Source organism: Pinus tabuliformis, chromosome X (genome assembly GCF_031772625.1).
Source record: "Pinus tabuliformis cultivar Carrire ecotype Pingquan chromosome X, CPIR1, whole genome shotgun sequence".
Taxonomy (NCBI): Eukaryota; Viridiplantae; Streptophyta; class Pinopsida; order Pinales; family Pinaceae; genus Pinus; species Pinus tabuliformis.
The window spans coordinates 292,646,500-292,667,886 of record NC_142308.1 but is presented as its reverse complement, the minus strand read 5'-3'; positions in this window follow the sequence as shown (position 1 = coordinate 292,667,886).

Sequence of the window (21,387 nt, the reverse complement as noted above, 5' to 3'; positions counted from 1 at the left end):
TATCCCTCCTCTAAATTTTAATCTTTTTGGACCTGAGGGATTATTACACAAAAAGATCGAGCGCTTGTTTTGTTCGGCTCGTTAAAAGTATCGAAAATTCATCCCTTCTGTATTATTTTATACTTTTTCGGACTTAAGGGATTAGATGACGAAAAAGGAATTTTGGAGTTTCCTTTACGTTCCTTTTTAGACTCTCTAAAATTGAAAAGGATCGAGTTATCTTTGTCGTTAAACTCGTTAAAATTTTAATAGCGACAAACTTGTCTATAGACAAGAATGAGTTTCACTATCGCTAGGCTCGTTAAAACATAGCAATGGGTTTCCCCGAAGGGCAAATTATAGAACAAGCACATGTTATCCTCCTCAAGCTTGACAAAAATAAAGAGGTACTGGTCAGCAATGACTGGGCAAAAATTGGGAAGAAAACTTGAAGAAACTTTGTTTGTAGCAAGTCGCTCTTGAACATGACACTTTCACTCCGCATCCAAGTCGGGTTGGGTTGTTTCATTCACCGGTCACATCACCATGATCCCATCATACCATCCACATTTGGGGTTAATGCTACCAATCCATCACGTCAATGTCGCCGATATGTTCAAGAGAAGTCATTCAGAGAATTCACTTGTGTCTCACCCACTACCATACATTTATACTCCATTCTTTCATGACCGCCACCCTGAACCTTATATCACCAGATCGTTTTCACCTCCATTAAAATCATTTGCTTCGTTCTGTGTCATTGATGTGGGATTCATTAAGGCCCTCCTGTGACGGATCGCTCCTTGTCGACATCAGCTCATTATCCAAGAGGTCGATCTAGGAACACCCCATTTAGTACTTTGAAGCTTGCATGCCTCAATGGCAAGTTTCTCACTTCTGGCGACAGGTTTACATCAATGGCCTTCGACCGAAAGATTTCGCGTGGTGTTTGACGCCAAGTCCTTTATTCACACCACGTGAATTGTACTGCAGTACATTGACGGTCATTATCATTATCGATGATTCCTCTCGCGCCTGTTAACAGCTTACATCATTTGCTGGTAATCAGGCGATGTCTTTCCATGTTCGACTCCAGAACATCTTTCACATGGATCCACTTGTACTTCGAGTGAAGATCGAATGAGATTGAAGACCCTGGATCTAGTTTCATCCATTCGGGCTGCGATATATGTTCAGGGAAATAAAGACATCAAATGTACATCATTGCTGCACAGATAATCGTCCAATCAAAGGGATGATGGCTCTACCAGAATCATCAGTCTACACTCAGATGATTGTCTGTCCTATGTACATGAAAATGAATTTATAGAACTGAGCATGGGAATGCCTGCTTTAGCTAGATCATGAAAATATTATGAAGATAATGTATTGTATTGTATCTTATTACAGGTCTCCTCCTAGCTTGAAAGAACTTCAGATCCTCATAATAAAGCATTTCACCCGACATCAAAAGATTAACGACCTCATGCTTTACGAGGCATCTGTTATAGACATTTTTGGGCCCTACAACCCCAAGCATGAAATTCCCATAAACCAAGGGCTCCTAAGTCCCTAAAAGTGTTGTTTCAACCCCTAAAGGAACAAGGTCAACATATTACAGCTTCTCCCAGAAGTTCTCCATGAAAAACTGCTCAAAATTGGTCAAAACAGGATCATTTCAACTGCTCCACTGGCCAAGTGTGTTGCATCTCACCTAAGTACACTGTGTGGGTGCGTTGCATTTCAGAAATCCCTTCTATGGGGTGCGATGGGCGAGAAATGAAAAATGGCAGTGTCATTCTGCGAGGTGGAGAGGCAATGGAAGCTTCCAGAAACTTCTCCTGTGACACTTGCCTCTCTGAATTCGACCAAAGATGAGTAATAGATCATCAATCTCCAAGTGGAAGCAAGAACTATCAGAGGGAAGACACTAATCAAATCATAAGCTGACTCATGTCCATTACAGATATCTATATATGGATCCCTCATCCAAGAGATCCGGAGGCTGGAATTTTGCATATTGTAAGGAATTGTTGTTGGTTTTTTGAGACAAACATCAGATTGTTGGGTGATCTAAGCTTTGTATGAGGTGAAGAGGGGCTTCCTTGCTGAGAGGTTGATGCTGGGTCAGAACAACTGGTTGTAACTCCTCTTGGCTCTTTCTTGTTTATCAATAAAAGCTATTCAAGTTTTCCTCCATACTCTTGTGTCATTGATATTTGCTGCATTTTTATGGTCAATTTACATCTGATCCTAGATTGTTTATGATTATAGATCCATGTCTTTGTATAGTGCTATACTACTGTGATCTTACAGGTACTTTGTGAAACTGGGCGTGCAAGGGAACAAGTAGCGAAAGACTATCAAGGAAGAGAGGAATCAAATCAGGAGATTAGCGCAAGACAGAGGTTGGTCTTTTTGTTCCTCTTTATCTATAATTCATAAAGGAAAAATGAAAGTAGCTTTACTTTGTTTGTTTCTAAGGCAGCTGTCACACCTTAGTGGGATAGAGCAGTTCTGTATAGACACTTTTCCCTATAACAAAAAGGGAAGCAAAATTTGTTGTAGATGCACTCTCAAGAAAGGATGAGGATGTGGAAGCATTGTTTTGTGCTATTTCTATTATCTATCCAGATTGGATAAATCAAGCAAGGGATGAATGGAAGAAGGATGAAGAAGTATGGCCAGTCATTCAAAAGTTGTACAGGATCCCTATTCAAACAATATTGCCAAAACTTGAAGAGGAAAGAAAAATCATATTGGAACCTGGAGCAGTCACAGAAACAAGAACCCAACAGCTATGAAATCGATTAATTTCATAGTATCTCATCAAGTGGAAGAACTTACCTGCTGAATATTACACATGGGAGGACAAGAATTTTATACAGAAGCATCAAGAACTACTCAAGTGTTGAGGACAACACTTTTTGAAGGAGAGGGGCATGTTAGGCCCCTATACTACTAGTATAACCCCTTATTGTTATTAGTACAACCCCCTTATTATATCGATGTACCCATGTAGTGCCCATATTGTTACTATTGTGCCCCATAGAAGCCCACTATTGTTATTATTGTGCCCTTACATTATTATTGTTATGTCGGCTCTGATTATATTATGACCCCTTAGACTCCTATATATAGAAAGGAGGTATTTTGATTTGTATCATATAAGAATTATTCATTCGTGTAATGTAAAGGAGGTTTCCCCCTTGAAGAGGCTGAATTCTAAGGCATTAAACTATATTTTCTATCTTTTTTGAGTTGGTTTCATAACAGATTCAGCAAGCCTCTCTACGGTTGAGCAGCACCGCTCTCATTTGGTGGGAGAGCAGATTGCAAAGCAGTAACAATGTGGGTAACCTTCTTTCCTCATGGCCTGATTTCATTTCTGCATTAAAGGAGCAATTTTATCCCTTGGGTTGCAAGCATAAAGCATTAATGAATTGGTAGTATTTAAGGCAAGGAAAATGTCAGGATGTTCAAAGTTTTACAGAGGAGTTTAGAAAGCAAGCACTTAATTTGGGTATTTCACTTGATACACCTGAAGTAGTAACTAAGTATATTAGATCATTACATAGTTACATTAGGCATTCATTATTATTGTTTGAACCTACTACCATTGACTCGGCCATTGTAAAGGCCATTCATCACGAAACAGGGGAACACATGGACAAGATGAGCACTCAAAGAGAACCGCGATAGCCAAGAGAAGTGGAGCAAAGCCCTCTTGCACAAATTGTGAGAAAGAGGAGCATGATGAAGAGAATTGTTGGAAGCTGCACCTTGAGCTGAAACTTGAGAGGAATGACAAAAAGGGGAAGCAAAAGGTCGTCGCCACTGTGCAACAAGGCCCAGATTTCGAGTCATAGGAAGACGAGAAAGTCACAGCTACAGGATTTGCATGAGGTAGACCCATTGACTTGGGGTTTGACTCTGGCGATGAGACAAAGTTTGCAGCCTTTGGGATCGCAAGAGGAGGACCCATAGATTTGGGGTCTGATTCCAGTAATTAATCAAGGATTTCAATAGACATAACAAAAAGGGCACTCCCTGCAGCAGGACAGCATGAACTTGAAGAGATCAACAACCACACCCAAGCAAAGAATGTTGCGCTAAGGAGGCTTCTATAGGAGGCAAGGGAAGAAAACCAAAGATTACTACGCCAATTGCAAGCCAAGGACGCGACCTTGGAAAAACTACAACATAGCCATCTAGAGGTAAAAAGCAATTCTCTAATTTCATATGATTTTCATGATGATGAATTTGTTGCCTTTGAAAAACATACTGTAGGGATTGGATCCAAACAAATAAAGGAAATAGGATATCAAGTAAAGGGCCTCGACATCAAAGGCCAAGGCATCATAAACCCCATAAAAGTCAAGGAATTGCTGCACCATGCAGGACTCGAATACAATAGAAAAGAGCTGGGGGAAACTCCAATACTGCTAGTAATCAGCCAACGACAGACAATGAAATTCCATCCTCGCAGTCCAGCGATAGTGATGGCCTCCATAAACACTTGTTGAAGGAACACTAGGGGAAAGCGCCGCAAGGCATTCCGAAAAGTTTGGAGGAGAAAGAATCGTTGTAATTATTGCAACAAAGAGGGACACCAACAAATCACGTGTCTGATGCTCCATGTTGTGGAAACATCGCTAAAGGAGCTAAAAGGTCCATATGTTCAACAGATGAATCCACACCATTCACGGTGGTCTACTTTATTAAGTTGGTTTTTTTAGGGGTAGTAGCTTATTATGGCCACCATTGTAAATCATATGTTGCAAGTAAATGTAAAAATGATGGTGTGTTTCTCATCACCTCAAGATGCAATGATGATATTCTGGCCTTTCCTTATTAGTACTTGAGGCATTCATTACTTTTTATGTAATCCTTGGCCAATGAGTGTGTGTTATGAACTCTTGGCAAGGAGGGGTTGTTGAGTCATGTGTGGTGTGCATGAATGCAAGAATGTACCAGTTTCGCGTGGAGGTGATTGAAAGTGTGGATTGAGACAATGTGCTAAGTGTAAATGCTTTTGGGGTCCAAAAGCGTTTTAGTGGGGAGGATTGATATAGGTGGATCTTCAAACAAAATGGCATGGGAAAATCTCAAAATTTAAAGTGGCAGAAAGGCAAATATCTTAACATCAGATTGAAGTGCCCATCGCCCTGATTCCAACGGTGTGAATGACACTCTAATTCAAGTCCGAATGAAGGAGATAGAAGTAGTCAAAGTTCTGGTTGACTTGCGGGAAACATGGGAAAGTGAAAGTCCAAATATGCTCCTGGAAATAGTCCCATAGCGTAAATATTTTCATTCTGAATCTACTGTAACTTGAATGGGATGAAATGGACTTCATATGATGAAGTTATCACCAAAAGACTTTGCTTATGTTCCTTTGGAAAATGAGGCATTTTCTCTAAAAAGATGGTTTAAAGCCTTTAAAAGGTAAATCGTGATCGGAGGAGTCAAAAGGTGGGCTTAAGGCAACGACGGAGGAACCCTCGATCAACGATCTCCAACTAATCGCAATCGGGGGCAAGCTATGGGTGATATCGGAGAAACATAAGGCATAGACCCCGCCGATCCAATACGCGAGATGAGATATTGACGATCGGCGGGTCGGCACATTACCGATCGGTAGAGCGGCATATCGGTGATCGGTGAATCGGCGCATCAATGATCGGAAAATTGGCACATCGGCGATCGTCAGATTGGCATATTGGTGATCGGCGAATCGACACATTGACAATCGACGAATCGGCATATCAGCGATCAGTGGATCGACATATTGGCGATCGTCTGATCCGAAGGAAAGAACCCCTGGGCCGTTATAGGTGCGATATGCAGATGCGATCTACTAACAACAATCATCGATCAGCGATCAGTGATCAAAGATTCCCCACTACAATGGCCATGGACAATGCGATATCCCGATAACGATAAAGGGCCAGACCCGATGGGTTTATAGACCTGATTTGATATATTTTGAAGTCTGGTTTTTCAGGATTTCTTTGTATTTCCTGTGTAATGGGTTTTTTGATCATTTCACCATGCGATAGCGAATTGCAATAAAATTCCAGACCCGATGGGTTATAGACCCGATTGTATGAAATCTGAGTTTCGGCTAAAAGGCTTTCGGTCAGAATTTTCAGTGTTTCCGCATGTATTTGTGTATAAATGAAAAAGGGCTATTTTAAAGGGTTTGTTGCATAGAAAGGTTGGATGGTTGGCCCACTTATCCTTTTGATAAAACGACTTCTATTATAAACAAATCCGACCCCCGATTAATGCGCGGCTATAACAAAAACGTGTTATAAAACATGATGAATACAGAGTAGAAAATAGGGGGAATTCCTTGGGAGGAAGACAGAGAGCTTGAGTGCCCGAGAGCCTGAGTGCTAGAGAGCCAAAGGGAAGGTTGCGATAGATGGAGAAACGGAGCTAGACAGAGCTGCAAAGCCATAGAGTGAGAGGGCCAGATAGAGCCAGAGAGCTAGACAGATCCCAAGAAGTTACTTAGAGAAGCATAAAAGCTAGAGAGTCTGAAAACCATAGCGTCACAGAGCCGCAAAGCCATAGAGCTTGATAGAGGCAGAATTATAAAACTCCTTTTTGTAACTGATGACTGTATTCTTCTTTTTCATGCCATTTAATGAATGAAGGCCTCCCCATTGATCGAGCAAGGCCCGGGGATGTAGTCCAAGTTGGACAAATTCCATTATCAAGTCTTGTTGTCTTCTTCTCTCATGTGCAGATTTGATTTTTGTGGTTAAGCTACAATTTTTCCATTTGATTCTTTAACACATCTATAAGCAAAATATTCCTAGATCATTAGCTTTACGAAATCTTACCAAAGGCCATCCAATAGACTAATCACTTCTACTAATAACTAGCATGATTTTTCTTATTTCAATACCAAGAAAAGGTATTTCTTGGTGGTTGGAACCTCAAGAGACCATAGTCAGTAGCAGGACCATAAAAAAAAGATGTAGTTGGTGGATGGCTTCCTTGGAGAGGCATATTTATTATTGCCACTTATCTCTATGAAATTGACCTAATCACTATATTTATATCTTCTATTTATGCACCCATATTTTGCCACACCTCCATTCTCTTAACTTTCCCTGTTCCATCTTCCCTCTATTTTCTTTTGGTAGGGACTAGGTTATCAGAGTTGAATTTACCACCCCACATAGCCTTCAAAGATTGGAATTTATCATCTCAATGCCAAGATATAGAAGCTCGTAAGGAGGTGTTCTTTCCCCTCCTCTTTTGATTATCCTTAAAAATCTCTTCTACGCTACCAGTTGTATGGTATAACCCTACGTCCCTAGAGGTCTTTGTAAGTCTTTCTTAACCACCGAATGTTTGGCCTGACCTAGTACTCTTGGCTACCATTTGATTGTGTCTCACTGATTTTCCGCTGAGATAGAAGTTGTTGAAATAGGTAAATCGAGGAAACAATCAAAGGTCCATTTGTGGTTTAATTATCACCCAAATTACTAGAATAGGTGGCTAGAGTAGTTTACTGAGTTGTTTCATCGGTTGAATAACATCCATCAACATAGGCATAGGCCTCTCTGGCACAAAAGGTAGAGGAATCAATAACAATCCTTGTAGTTTCTTTTTACCAGATCCTATAATTTGAAAGCCAATTTTAGCTGAATTTTTTGATCCCCCATAGATAAAAGAAATGGTAAAAGGAGGAGAAATAACATAGGTATCAACATTAAATCCATCCAACCATCAAATCTAAAAGGAACCCTAAACACCTATGAGGGAATTCAGACAAGAAATAATAGTAGCAAAGAAAGGCCTAGGTATGAGGGAAAAACTATCGTTTTTATGTAGTACGACATCGTAGCATCATTAAGTACACTAATGGGGATTAGTAATGAAATTTATACCATGCTCAGTCCATGTGTTATGGATTTATGATGTCCTTAACTAGTGTAATGGATCTTATAAGTTTAAGTACCGATGCTTGTTTCTTCACCCACATCAGTGTATATAAAATCTCCACTTATACTTATTTATAGTTTATAGGGTGAACTATGAGAAATTCCAAATATTGTAGTTCTCCATAAGAAAGGTAAGGCTCATATACACTTAGATGAAGATAGTGGATCTCTTGAAAAAATAGAGAAAAGGATATCAAGTTCATATGAGTGGGAGGAGAACATGTTTCATAATGGGTATTTTTGTCTATCTTCAATAAATTCTTATCATGAATCAGCAGCTTTTAGAAATGAATGTGAACCTAGAAGAGTGAAAATTGGTGATTACATCCTTCAAGATGATAAATCATAGATGTTGACCTATGTTGTGAAAAAATATCAGATATGCACTCCCGTTATGTGATTGGTGATTGATTATTGAGTCACAACTCATTGATGGTTTAATGGCTACTATTATTCACTCTATAATTGTGTTGATTCATATATGCGTGACTTGTACAATTCTATTTTAAGTAGAAATTCTTACTATAAACACTTGAAAATCAAATAGACTATTTTTCTAAACCATGTAGTGTGTTTCTCCTTATATGCTATTAATTTTGAAGTCTGCTTTGGACCTTAATGAATTGATGAAATCTTGTATACTACATTCTCCATCTGAGTTTCATCACTGAAAAAATGCTAAGAATAAGGAAGAGCATCGAGTGTAAACCAATTCTTTTTCATGACATTTCTTATTGTGGATAGTATCCAGAGAAGAGAATTCTCGATTTCCCACCTTTAATAAGAATTTGTTAGTAAATAGAATAAAAAAGAATACCAATCATGATATATTATTTTATAAAAAAAATACAGGTTGAAGCAACAACTCTTGTAGGTGGAAGACCTAGAGACGACATGAAGAACAATTGCTACTATGTCCAAAAATCTAAGGATTTGGGTTGCTGAAAATCATATGATGAATACTATTAGGTTTCAGATTTCAAAGAAAAATAATGCATGCTAATGACAATATGTTATTTCAAACCGACATAGAAGGAATATCTCTTGGTGAATAAGTATATTAAAAGAATGAATCTCAAGAGACATGACGAAAACCATGGGAAACAACCTAACATGACTCTCAAAATAATATAAAACGTCTCCATAGCAAGAAATAGAGGTTGATTCCATGAGGACAGAGTGAGGAGGTATTATCACATATGGAGTATTTTTACTTCCTTGATCGAGAATATGAACATATAAGAAAAGGTCACTATTTTGTACTACTCCATTTTGCGTGGCTTTGTTTTGCGTATGATCATCATGTCTATTCGTGATCAACATGATGACTTGTCTTATATATTTCATGGGAACCGTTGAATTCTATGCATTGTTTTGGCTTTTAAACACACTACTTATGTATATATACATAAGAAGAGGAAATAAAAGGTACCCAAGATAGTTCCCAGTGCGCTACATCTCTTGAACAATGGTTACAAATTCTTTTACGTTGAAAAATACACTAGGTTAAAATAGACGTGCATAGATAGAGTGTGGAATTGCTACAATGATGAATGATTTTTGGAACATGTTTTAAGATAATGAAAGAATAACATGCCAATTTTGTATCTTTTCTTGTTAACCTTTCATTGTTTTTTCTCCTTCTAACTCTCTAAAATGTGCAGGTGGACACACTTTGTTAAATTATCCTTGATTGTTGTATATTTATTGTAGCAATAAATTGAACAAAGTCAATAGGTTGTGAAAGTAATGCTACATAGTTGTGACAATGAAGTAACTCCATTGAGTTATTTTTATTAACTTAAAAATAGGGGATGCTTGATTACAAATTTTACAATGATTATGGCATTACGTGTCAAGATTTTGTTTTAAATCAATGCCTATTATGCAATTTCAAGGACTGTCATAACTACTCACATAATTATACAAAGGGTGATAGCTCAATGGAAATGCACCTACCTTATAAGCAGAAGTTTGGTGGTTCAATTATATTGTGCCTCAACATTAGTTAACCAATGATTTTATAGGTTATTTTTAATCAAATACTTTTTATATTGATGTCCTTCAATGGTGAGAAATATAATTTTTCATAAAATAACTAGGATTAAAGGCATATTGTCTCGATAAAGACAATATGTATTTAATCTCAACTATTGTCTCTGAAGCGACAAAAATGAAATTGTCTCCTAAGAGACAATAATGCTTCTGTTATATATTGTCCTTATAGAGACAATTTTTTAAGACAATAATTTTATTTTTTTGTATGTCAAGATTATGTTCATTCATCAAAAGAACAATATATAGATATCAAAATGCAAGTGGTATCACCCCAACCTAGTTTATTGACCAATATTATCACCATATTACAAAGAAATAGTAAGAGAGGAAAATCAATATTCCAAAGTCTAACAGACCAAAAACACTAAAATACTAACAAAACTAAAAGGAGACTAGTTACCATACTCAATCATTAAAAGCAATTGACGTCGGATTATCCAGCCTAGTCCCTGGAGGGGGAGGAGGGCGATATGGAAAATTGACATGTTGCTTGAAGTGAGCTAGCCACATTTCCAGCTTGTTGACCTTTTCTACTAGCAATTTTTGCTCTGACGAAACCACTACGATCCTTTATCTGACATGGCATTGAAAGTAATGTAGCTGATTAAGCGTGGCGATGATAACCTTGTGATCTTCCTTTTTGGTCCTATCATAAGCTTCTATATGATCTAGAACATATTGAAACATGTAATCAAGGGCCGCAGGACTAATCGATCGGCTAGCATATGCACGTCGCGAAAGACTCGCATGCCTCGACTTGCTAATCGGTCCTCGCCCTCTTGCCCCATGGCCATGGACTGCATGACCACCCAAAAGAGATCCTGAACCTCGCCTTCCACCTCAGACATTAGTCGACACCTCGCATACACCACCTCCAACTATCCCTCCCTACCTGAAACCTGTTGAAGTCCTACCCCATCACGTCACCTTCATCAAGCTCCCCGAGCTGCCCTATTTGCTTGAGGTGCCCAAGTTCTAAGGGATTAAGCAAGAGTTCCATGGAATAGGATGCATACTAAAAACACAAAAGGAAACCCTCAAGACATGACCCATTGTATGCAACACACCCTTCCACTACCCTAAACACTTGTGAAGGTCAGGCACCAACCATGCATCAACTAACAACAACCACCCCTACAAGCCTACCTGCCACCACCAACAATGTGAAAGTAGAAGAATTCAACAATATTTTGCTTCCACACCAGCCAAATTAATGCCTCTACCATTGTAGTGGAAAAGGTAATACCAGAGGGCAGAGTCGCAAGCCACCTGATGACACCCCAGATCCAAGAACCCTAAGATCCAAACATGAGCCAAGTTGAATATAAAACCAGTGTCACCAAACCCTTTAGAGACCCATTAGAACTAAAAAATGAACCCAATTGAACATAAAACCAACCAAGCACCTGATCCCCCACAAAGTAGGCCAAGCAAGAACCCTACCATCACCTCTGTCAACTGAATTCCACCCCAAGGCCCAGGAGAGACTTCCCTTGCTAGCAAACACCATGAAGAAAAGAGACAAGACAAAATAAATGAGAGAGATCAAATGACTCACAACAAGAAATGAAAGCAAAAATGACTTCAACCATAGAATTCCATTCATCAACACTCTATAGAGTGACACTACAATGGAACCCAAGACTAGTCACCCTTCCCAAAAACAATCTCGCAACTCGCTGACTGGAATGAAGAAATGGGCACCGACAGACAAACTTGCAACTTTTGAAGAGAGAAACCAGTGGATGGAGTGGTGGTGTCGAAATCACTGGATGGAGCTGCAGTGTCGAAATCACCACCACTTCAAGAATACCTAAGAGCCAAAAGATCCAGCCAAGTTACAAACACTCATACCAATCTCAAGCACCCTTTGTTCATCAATACTAGTTTACATTTTAGCAGCCCCTACATGCGCCATTAAGGACCTCACCTTATGAGCAAGACTTCTGGTGGAGGTTGAATGAAAGTTCACACGTTGCACATATCATTTCTCTTTACGTTTTGCATGATGGGAGGATGAATATGTTGTCGTCATCCCCAGATGCCTTCTGCTTCTTTTGATTACATAGATGTTGGACCTATCTTAGGGACTGACACCCCCATCAAGTATTTAAGAACATTATTTGAGAAATCGCTTAAGGTAACTATTTAAGACAATACAAAGTTTTTTCTTTGTACCAAGTTAAGACAATTTACCCAAAAATTGTCTCAAATATTGTCTTAAAACCCCCATTTTTGTTGTAGTGCTACTAGAGGTATATGTAAATAATGTTGATTTTAAATTCTTGAGGCAAGAGATTTTAGTCGAGCTATGAAAATCAACATTAAAGAAACCTATCATCAACATCAAGGAATTTCATTATACGTATATCACAATATACTTTTACTCCCATGAATTTTATTAAAATCATAAAGGTAAAGTTGCTCTCTAACGTTACATTGATGGATTTTATGTAGATATGAACAAAAACACAAGGATTCAACACATCTTCAAGGTTTTTTATTTCTACAAGGTGCTCTAGACATGGAACATATTTGGAAGAACCCATCAAAATAAGTTATGATAATTCTATCTTTCATAAATACGTAACAACTTGGAATCCAAAAAAAACCATGGTACAAACATGCACATGCATCACTTCAGTCGGGATGACCCTTGTTTAAGAAATACAATAGAAATGCTTGCTTCAAACGCATTTGAGGACGAAACAAAACTACTTAATTGAGTTTGGAAAAATACAAAATGTGTTGAGGCGACTTGTCTCCATAAGATAGGATCCAAGCAAGAATATATGTATAAGTGCCCATGGAACTTATGTATTGAGTAATTACTATTATTCATGATACAAACCAAAAAACATATGAGATTTCCCTCATTGAGAACCATTTCAACTTCTATAATCATGGCATACGTATGATATAGAGAGAAAATATGGATCAACAATTTGTCCTCTATTGTCATGCAATTTTCAAGTACATTTCAAAATGTGCCTCTAATGTAGAGGGTAGGTCAAAAAACTATCACAATATGTTGACTAGAATAATAGATACATCAAATCCAAAAGAGCCTCCTTCATCTTCCTATAATAACTTACACATAAAGGTTGTTATTGAGCAATATATTGATGCGCAAGAAATGTACGATCTATTGCATAATCTACTTCTTGTTCATCATGCTAAATGTTAGTTGATGGATACATCACTATGTCTTAAAGGATACACATGATTGCTTATCTAGGTATTGCTTCATTAGTTCCTGTCTCAAAATCCTTAACTGAGTTATATCCCCCGTCTCTCGTTGAAACTACAAAATATTAGTCATATTATAACCATGGAAAAATGGCTAGTGTCATAGAACAATGTCTCGAGTGATTATCTTCATCTGGCTATGCCTTATAGCCATTTCCTACACGATATTATAATAGCTTTGAAGACTTTTGTTGGAGTGAGTTACTACATACAAACCATTCCATAACTTCACAACTATCGTAGGACTTTCAAAATATATAATCAAACAAATGTTGGGAAAACATAAAGGAATCTCTCATACATGGCAAGTGAACCATGTCCTTGTAGTCATTGTAGAACAACATTAAATGAACCTAAAGATAGTGACGAATAAAATGCACCCTAACATGGAGATAACTCAGTGGACAATTGGTGAGCACCAGTATTGCAGCAATAATGCTGCAACTCCTGGGTTGCCTTCATTACTCTTATCAACCCGGTAGTTTGTAACAAACTTGGAAGCAACGATGCTATATGCACAAATACTAGTTCTTACTACAGGTTGTCACTTGGTCAGTCGGTGCAAGATCACTAGGAGCTCAAGCCAAATTATATGGATTCCAGAAGAATATCTATATGTGATGAAAGGAGAGAAAGACTACTCTTTAGATACTACTCTAACTGCAAAAAGGAGAAGGACTGAAATGTAAAGCAAACCAAGTAAATCCTACTTAGCCAAATAATCCTACTTTTGCATAAAGCACTATGAAAACCATGAAAATAATGTCATCTATCTATTCAAAGAAGTAAACAACATCTAACTAAGCTATTTTTGGAAGTAAATGAGCAAAAAACATCGTTTTGGATTTTTAGCTATTTTTGTGTGAATTTGACATGTATGTGATTTATTGTTTGTGGATGTGGCAGCGAATAGGTGGTGTTGAAAGGTAGTTTTGGGGCTTGAGAGAATGTAGGATGGTGTGGTTGGGTCCTAGGAGGTCTCAGGTGGCCTTCTCGAGGCTTTTCCCACACTCGGCCTTCAAAAGAAAACCTACAGGAAAATCTACAGTAGGACACAGGAAATCTACAGGAGGAAAAACAACGTTTTACAGGAGGCCTACAGGAGGAGGCCGAGAGCAGTTTTGGCTATTTTTACAATTTGAGAGTGGGTGGAAAAGGTGGATGAAGGTTGGAATGAGATTTTAGGGCACCCAGGGTCTACCAAGAATCATTAGGAGAGAGAAAGATGATTGGATTTGCTCAAGGAGAGAGGAAGGAATTCTATGGAAAATGCCGAAAACTAAAGTAGAATTGAGGGGAGACTTGGGGGACCTATAGGGCATGGATTAGATGGAGGATGGGATGGCTGATAAGCTAGCCTGCTGCTAGAAGATATCTGCTGCATGAACATCTGACAGTCAACCAATGAGATTAAGCAAGCAATGAAATAAGTGCATCTAGAAAAACAGAGTTTTGCATCAAACTAGTCTAAACTGTGATCTATGAAAGGAAATGCTGATATCTGCTGCAAGAAAGGAAAGCATGGAAGAATACTATGGTAAATAAAGAAGTGAACATGATGGAGAAGTTCTGAAGCAAAGCAAACTAGACTATTAACCAACGAGAAAGCTGTAAACACTAGAAGTCCTATGAATGAGGAAAATCTGTGTTTTTGGGGCAACAAGAGGGTCTTTGCCTTAGATCATGTTCCCAAAGGGAGGAAGAGAGGCCAAGGCACTGTTGCTAGCCTTTTGAATATTTTCTTTACCACTGCTTAACTTGCTATAGAAAGCACGAATGGAAGAAAACTACTGCAACATCAAAAGCAACCTATTCTTAATTATCAAAGAAATACATCTAACATCAATCTAGTCTACAACTGAAATAAAACATACAATATACAAGTAAAAAGGAGTTTGTCTACTTGGATTGGTCCCTAACCCAAGAGCTTCAGCCCTCTGAGGTAACTCAGTGGTAACTCAAAAAGGATTCCATCTTTATTTCCAAAATAATAACAAAATTACATGAAACTATCAAAATAATAAGCTCGAAGTTGAGCAGAGTTTACATAAGCAAAAGTACAACAAAAACTCGACCCTAGTGAGGCCATAGGCCCCTCTACTTATACCAATGAAGCTACCAATAGCTTCCTTAAAATCAGGGAGGCTTGGCTTCTAAAACTCGAGATAGTCATCAGTCATCTTTCACTTGCTTGACTACTTGCTAATGCATGACTTGGCTACCTGTACTGTGAGCTGAATGAAAGGGAATTTGAAGTGAGGAGTAATAAATGAGGAGGACTCCCTCCTATAAGTCCTCTCCTTTGTCCACTTCGAGTTATTGCTGCCATTTGTCCACTGGATCCTTTACTTTCACCACAAAATTCATCAATAATCTACATTAAACACATATTAGACCACATGGCATCACAACTAACTCAACTCACTCTATAAGCATAAATATAATTAGAAAGTCGTACAATAAGCTAAGAGAATGGTTGATTTGACTAGGTTAGGAGGTAAAATGAGCCCATATAATTACCCATTTATGAGGCTCATCAAAAATGCTATCAAGAATTATCCTTACTACCAATATAGACTTCAATGAGCTTGAAATAATTGGTAATTGCAACTTTGACACCAACTATTGTTGGGACAATCTTTAAATTCCTAAAGATATTCTTACTTCTGCACCACATTTCACTAAAACTAATTGGGATTTAGTGGTGATCTTACAAATAATCCATCATGTCATTTTGCATACTAATACATTATCACAGAAGCAATGTCAGGCATTTGACATTACATCACAACGTTCACAATAAAAATAAATTTTTGAATCCTTAACAATGATCATTCAAGGAACAATTGGCACTAGTAGATCCTATCACATTACTTGCATTAGATATTCTTTGGATGACGATTTAGATTGTGACCATAGCCTAATACTATTTTTTTCCTCACTATAATAACAAGATTCAAAATACAAACATCTGACTAATAGATAGCTCATTCTTCCATTCAATATAGTGAGTTAACCACAAGTTAGAATCAACCTTGTTTAAAAAATAAATAAATAAAAATGATGAAATATATGAAAACTTTATTTAAAGAAAATAATCATATATTGAGGAAACAAAGTTAGTTTCACTTCCCAATGTCTTAAATGTAAGATATATATTCTGTAATAATATATTTATTAATTCTATTGATAAACGTTTTATTGGAACATAGTGTTTTAAAATATATATTTTTAATTAAAAAATTTATTTTAAAAATATTTTTATCTTATGTTAAATTGAAAAGTCGAATTCAATCCATTACAACCATTGGTTTTAACATTTCAAAATAGTCACTTTTCCCATTTTTGATACTCTCAATCTAAACATTTGAATAATTTCCACTAACACACATCACAATGAGGATGATCAGGTTTAACATTCATCTCTTTAAAAGAAAAACAACCAAAGCTAATCTCACATCTCATTACTTTAAAAGTAACATATATATTTTGTGAAAGTATATTCGTTAATTTTATTAACAAACATTTTGTTTAATATAATGTAGAGAATGATTTTTTTAATTAAAATCTTTGATAAATTTATTTTAAAAATGTTTTTGCTCTGAATTAAATTTGAAAACTGAAATTCGATCAATTATATTAACATTACAAATTAATTACTGATCCAACTATTTTTATGACGTCTATTGAATCATTTGAAGAATGTCCACTACCACATATATTACAATGGGGACGATGGAATTTACCATATTATCTATAATTTCCTTTCCGAAACTCTTAAAAGAATGATAATAATAAAAAAACATGATCTTTTAAAAAGTAAGGGTAAATATGCTAGAAAGTCTTTCATTGTTTCAGAAAGGGTCACTAAAGGGTCACTTGAATATAGCATAAGTTTCTTCACGCTATAATTTTTTCTATAATAATGGAAAAAAATTTAACTAGCATTTGCACCTAATGTTGCAAAGGAAACGCCGTATGGAATAGTGTGTGGAAGAATATTGAAATGTGAATAGGATTTTGCGGGCTTTTTTGAAAGCAAGGGTCGATGAATTCGAGTTTTAATTTGAGGGAGCGATGCCTAAAACCGTTGAAATGGAATGCAAGTAGCCATAAATATGCATTGAACCTGTTTAGAGACCTTTGCTTGTAGTTGGTAAAAATTGTGGAGTTAAAGGTGAAGATAAATGAATGAATCCATGCGAACAACAACCGGGCAACCATATTGATTTCGAAAGGGCTATTTAAGAAATCATTATTCAAATGGGAAATTAAATTAATATGCGAACAACAACCGGGCAAACATATTGATTTGGAAAGGGCTATTTAAGAAATCATTATTCAAATGGAAAATTAAACTAATATGAAGATATATTGAAAACATGTTTTATAATCATTAAAATCAATTGATTTTGTCAACAAAATATGTTAAAACCCATTGATAATGAATTGGTTGTGAGGACATAAACTATCAAAATGGTATTGATCTTGAAACATCCCTTTTTAAGTTTGAAATGGGAAACACAAAGAGTTGTGAGGACATAAACTATCGAAATGGTATTTTATGTTGAAACATCCTTTTTTAAGTGTGAGATGGAAAATACAAATAGTGTATTGTAACATCCTTTTTAAAGTTTGAAATGGAAAATACAAATAGTGTTTTGTAACATCCTTTTTAAAGTTTGAAATGGAAAACACAAATAGTTGTGAGGCAACAAACCATGAAAACGGTATTTGATCTTGAAACATCCTTTTTCAAGTTTGAAATGGAAAATACAAACAGTAAATTGTAACAAAAGAGGTTCGAGAAGGAATATAATAGTTTAAAGAACATTGTGCTTGTCATTCCATATTTGAAGTTGTACGAAAACATGGTGGAGGTAGCGAAGACCTGAAGAAGCAGTAATGGACCTGCAAAATGTATATTTTGTTAGAATTAGTAATATGTAAATTAGCTGCAGAAATTTATTAGTCATACTTTACAGGTGAGTTGTGTTAAAATGAATCTGGAATGAATGGTAATGAAGTTACCTTTGCTATGGTGATTTATATATTGTTAGTGGAAGATGCATGGTGAATAATGGCATATTGAACACCATTGGAGGTTAATGCGCAGCTGGAGATGCAATTTTTTTGCTTGCCAATCTACATGTAGTTGTGCAGGTATGTTATTTCTGAGCCCATGTGGCCTGTTGCAAAAGAAAGAAAAGGTTAGAATGATATGTACAGATAATATAAAGACATTCTAATATTTGCTTATTTACTAATATTGATTAAAGTTGGTTGTTGTTGAAAGATATGAAAAGTATGTTATGAAATAGAATGAGGTAAATAAATGGAGGAAACCTTTTGTTGATGTCAAAGTATGGGTTGGAGCAGATTATCTGGAGGCGGCATTGAACGGAGAATTTCTTCTGCGTGTTTTCTGCAAGCAATGTTTTTGTTGTCCTTCATTTTACTGTAACGATCGAAACTGAATGCGGGGTTAATCCGGAGATCTTGTAGAGAAGGCACTCTTGAAATAGCTGTGAATGTGAGACCTTGACGTTCTATTTTTCCAATGTCAATTGTTGCTTTTGGAAGTGTCATACCTTGAGATTTATGTATAGTTAAAGCCCAAGCCATCTTCAATGGAATTTGTGCACGACCATTTCTTTTTACTGGTGGAATAGGCAAGTGAGTGAGGTTTCTTTCATCCCAAGGAGGCCCAATGTACTTGGGAAAATCTACGACAACAAATGTTGGAATTTGTGGTGGTGCAGTTGATTCTTTGTAAAAGATGGTTACAATTTTTCCAAGGGAACCATTAACAAGACCGGCTGAAACCCAAAGGTTGGAAGTCAACATAACTTTTTCGCCATTGCATAGCAATACAATTCACTCAAGTTGCTCGTCTTCAGAGGAAACACTGGAATATGTGTTGTCATCTTCAGCAATGGATCGTGCGATAGGAGTGTTTAGAGATTTCATCATTTGCTTATTATGGACCATTGTTTGAGCGTTTGTTGGAAATAGATGCATGGAATCATGGAATGAAGATATCTCTTCTTCTGATAAAAAGGAATCTGTGCGCGACATGAGTACGTTGTAGTCGTCGATTGTTGGATTTGCATCTCTAATGTTCTAAAGAATGTTCCTGAAAGTAACCTATGCGATGTCGTCGCCTTGTTGAAGAAATATTGTGTCTAATGTGATGACTATGTTGAAGGTGTTCCACAGTGTGCTTCCGTGGCTCGTCCCTGCATATAGAGGTATGTCTTTGACGGGTGGTAGCTGACCGAGATCACCAACCAATATTATGGAACAACCACCGAAAGGAGTGTTTCTTTGGTGGGGAAATGCCTCGCGAAGACGTTCATCAAGATGGCTGAGAAGCTTTGGCCTAATGAAGCTCATTTCATCGATTAGTATGTATGTTATATGCCTGAGTTCTTCTTGGAATTTTGCAAGAGCATTACCTTCTAAGGGCATAAGATCCTTTATAGGAAGGTGCAAAGCAGAATGGATTGTCGATGCTTGTATGTTGAAGGCAGCAACCCCTGTAGGGGCGAGGAGCATGATCGGTGAAGGTTCCAGGCTTGCAAGGCCTATGAGCATATCTTTGATGCAATTAATAAGGAGGGATTTTCCCGTACCAACAGTGCCTTGTATTATCATTCTGAGAGCGGGTAAATAATCCTTCCTAGAAAAATGATTTAAAATAATATTTAGAGCTTTTCTTTGCATTGGAGATAATGTAGTAAGGGTCGGCAGGGTATGTTGATGTGTTTGAAGAATGCGGTGGATGGAGCGGCTATTCTCAATTAATTGTATTGCATTATTTTGTAGATCCAATGGGATAGTGGTATGATTCCAGTTATGGGTGTCATCAAAGCCACGAAGACCAAGCATGTCAAGGTCGTTTATGAGAAGCTCATTTGTAGGGTGTAATTGGGAAAGTAATTCCCATTCATTTATTTCCATGGTGTCTGTTGGATTGGCTTCATTTATAGTTGAGGTATCATTTGTGACAGATTCAATATCAGATAGTGTGCGGTGTTGATGCCAAGGATTGCAGAATGGACGAAATGTTTGCCAATTTGCGATGAATTCTGCAGCAGAATCTCCTATATCTTGTATGATATGGTGAAAAGGTTTGTATAGCATAAGTTCAACCCTGCAAAAATCAGCGTAGCAAGGTTCTGTTGTGGATGGTATGGAGGAGTAACGTGGTATGACCCGAACAATTGCTTTTGTAGGCCTTTGTTTCCATTTGTTCGTTTTGCGACAAGGATCATATGACCAGGATCTTGCCAATTCTATTAGTGATGTGGACTCTAGGGTAGAAGGGCGCTGGATATATGTATCTATGAAGTGCGGGGATGTAGTGGAGGTGGTGTTCGTTTGTGGAAGGCACATAAGAATTTTTTGGTTTACATTTAAAGAAATGAATGGCCGACTACATAATGTTAATGGTAATTTTTGCAGCATATGGCAGGTTTCTTGTGCTCCAATGTCACGATCAACAAGGGTTTCTGCAAGAAATTTTCGAAATGCGGATGTTGTTGGGTCAGCAATGGGTGAAGCCAGGACAATTCTACGTAGCATGTGGTGGAAGCTTTCAGATTTTTTTTCTGCTTTGGATGCATATTTGGCGATATATTTTTGTACAGCGTGTATGGAGAGTACTGGTTGGTAGTCAACATTTGCACACCAAATAGATAGGATGGTAGGGTTATGGCTATTGAGTCGATCGTCGTTGCGAGCAGGGGTGTATGTTTTTTGGCCATTGGAATCAATGAATAAGGCCGATTTTGGATGTAATTCCCACGGTGCTTTATAACGACATTGGAGTGAGGATCCATTTTTTCTTAGGCACGTGCTTTCTGAGCATTTTGTGTGACATTCAACACAATTGACGAGCTGTTCATAGTCACTGAAAGGATTGGTTCTGAAGATTTGCAGTGTGGACAATAGGCAAGGGTCTTCGGGATTTGTCCAAGCATTTGGTTGGTTTGAAGTCGAAGAAGCACGAGGGTTCCAAGCGGAAATATATTTGTCGAAGAACTACTTTTGTGTCTTCCCAGTTGAGATTCTCCATATCAGGTGCATTTTCTATCCAAAGGAAACCATGGATGTGCGCAGATCCCCAATGTTG